Source organism: Schistocerca gregaria, unplaced genomic scaffold (assembly GCF_023897955.1).
Source record: "Schistocerca gregaria isolate iqSchGreg1 unplaced genomic scaffold, iqSchGreg1.2 ptg000483l, whole genome shotgun sequence".
Lineage (NCBI taxonomy): Eukaryota > Metazoa > Arthropoda > Insecta > Orthoptera > Acrididae > Schistocerca > Schistocerca gregaria.
In genome coordinates, this window is record NW_026061892.1 from 1,387,501 (window position 1) to 1,390,000 (window position 2,500).

Sequence of the window (2,500 nt, forward strand, 5' to 3'; positions counted from 1 at the left end):
GCAAACGGACCAGACAAGCCAATCCGATTGGTTTTGATCTAATAAAAGCGTCCCTTCCATCTCTGGTCGGGACTCTGTTTGCATGTATTAGCTCTAGAATTACCACAGTTATCCAAGTAACGTGGGTACGATCTAAGGAACCATAACTGATTTAATGAGCCATTCGCGGTTTCACCTTAATGCGGCTTGTACTGAGACATGCATGGCTTAATCTTTGAGACAAGCATATGACTACTGGCAGGATCAACCAGGGAGCTGCGTCAACTAGAGCTGAGCAGCCGGCCGCCCGGGAGTGTGTCCCGGGGGCCCGCGCGAACACGCAAGCGTCCGCTCAATTATTCTGCAAACAGGAGGAGGCCGAGCTCCCCTGCACGATACACCTCGAAACCCTCTCAGGTCCCGGCGGCGCGCAGCGCCGTCCTAGGTACTTGGTCGGTTTCGAGAGAGGCGCAATCGCCCGGAGTTAGGCGAGTAGACGGTTTTAGTGAGAACACCCTTGCTCCCAACTGAGCTTGCCGCTGCCGACAGAGGCCCGGGAGCGTGCTGTCGTGGCATTGCCGGCGGGAGACAACACGCGCCACCTATGGTGACCGGCAGCTCCAACGCCAGCGCCACACAAGGGCAAAGCCCCACTTGGGTGCAGAAGCGAACTCTCCCAGCACAGCGCACGCGCCAACACGTCCGCACAACTGCGATACAAACCACCTGCGAGAACCGCTGGGGCGACCGAGCAGCAGACGGCGTCGCGGCGCCGAGTGCCAGGCGGCGGCGCATCCTCAACGCACACAGTCCTCAATCAGACCAGCACACTGCAGATGTCCACCGCGCTTCGCACCGGGCTCGGCTGAACCAACTTTGGCCGCCAGGCGCCGCGTGCAGGGTGCGCCGCAGCGTAGCTGCGCCGCCTGCCGGGGCCGTCGGCTGGCGCTCCTGCCACTCGGCGCCCCCCACCAGCCGCCTGTTGCGCGTGCGCCCACGCAGCGCGCGGCCAACACGCCGGGCGGCCCCCCTTCACCGGCCGGGAACAGTCCCACCAAGCCACCGCCGCGTATCGCTTCATACCCACATGGGCCTAGTCACGTGTGTGGATGTGGCGGGTACCGCTGAAACAACCGGTTAATAGCTGTACCGATCGTCGCCATCACAGATTCACCTCCAGCGTGAACAACCGCTCAACAACGGATTTCCAGTTCATTTGCGTATCTTGGGCAGTAAACGTAGATGTCCACCTACATTTGCGAATTCAACAATTCTTGCATGCCAGGATGTCATGTGTCACGACACGCTACATCAGACCACATACACACTGCGACATGTGCAGAAGAGAACACGTGGAAGGTGGCCCGCGCACGTATGCGATGTCCCTTCCGCGATCCACTGTCAACCGGCATCTGCGGCATGTCCCAGATATGGAACGCGGTCCACCAGGGTAGCACTTTGTGTGAGGCAATACGACAAAGTCGGAATACACGCGTCACTACATCAGACGGCTCACGCTGACCTGACCTGACTCACCGCACCACCACCCCCAGCGACCCAGGGTGACATACAATGCGTTCGTACGTTCCTCCCACACGCCTCTACGGCGTACCACAGTGCAACCTAGCTGTTATTGGGAGACGAGACAAGTAGCATCGAGCACAACATATGGAAATTGAGATTCGACACCGTTGGGCACAGCCAGCGTACGGTCACACGTATCACACTACTTCACTCTGTACGTAACGACCGATGATCGGTACAGCGTGTGGGTTACGCGTACGACATCAGCGGACAATGGACACAGACCATACCACGACGTACACTGAGGGCGTCGACATCTGAATGCAACTGAACAGCTGCGAGGCTCATTTAACACTCAAACGCCAGACCGACCAGCTTGAGAGGACAGAGACACAAAGAGGGGGACAGAGGGAGGGGGGGGGGCGATATAGTCCTATTGCAGTACAATTGACAGTGGATAGCGGGAATATGTGGAAAGTAAGCAACACTCGCAAGACATCTACATGAGGATAACAACGACACCAGAGATTCCGAGCAGTGAACTATGTTAGGCAAAGGGACAACGTGGGTTAGGTTAAGGGACAACGTGGGTTAGGTTAAGGGACAACGTGGGTTAGGTTAAGGGACAACGTGGGTTAGGTTAAGGGACAACGTGGGTTAGGTTAAGGGACAACGTGGGTTAGGTTAAGGGACAACGTGGGTTAGGTTAAGGGACAACGTGGGTTAGGTTAAGGGACAACGTGGGTTAGGTTAAGGGACAACTTGGGTTAGGTTAAGGGACAACTTGGGTTAGGTTAAGGGACAACTTGTGTTAGGTTAAGGGACAACTTGAGTTAGGTTAAGGGACAACTTGAGTTAGGTTAAGGGACAACTTGAGTTAGGTTAAGGGACAACTTGAGTTAGGTTAAGGGACAACTTGAGTTAGGTTAAGGGACAACTTGAGTTAGGTTAAGGGACAACTTGAGTTAGGTTAAGGGACAACTTGAGTTAGGTTAAG

At 55.7% G+C, this 2,500-nt stretch overlaps 1 non-coding gene across 1 annotated transcript in view; it reads right to left on the bottom strand.

Moving 5' to 3' along the window:
- Nucleotides 1–254, bottom strand: part of LOC126313497 (small subunit ribosomal RNA) — a 1,893-nt gene extending 1,639 nt beyond the window's left edge. Inside the window, exon 1 of the ribosomal RNA XR_007555185.1 lies at nucleotides 1–254. This exon is cut by the window's left edge and continues 1,639 nt beyond it. This is a non-coding gene — a ribosomal RNA (small subunit ribosomal RNA).
- Between the last annotated feature and the right edge of the window lie 2,246 nt (nucleotides 255–2,500).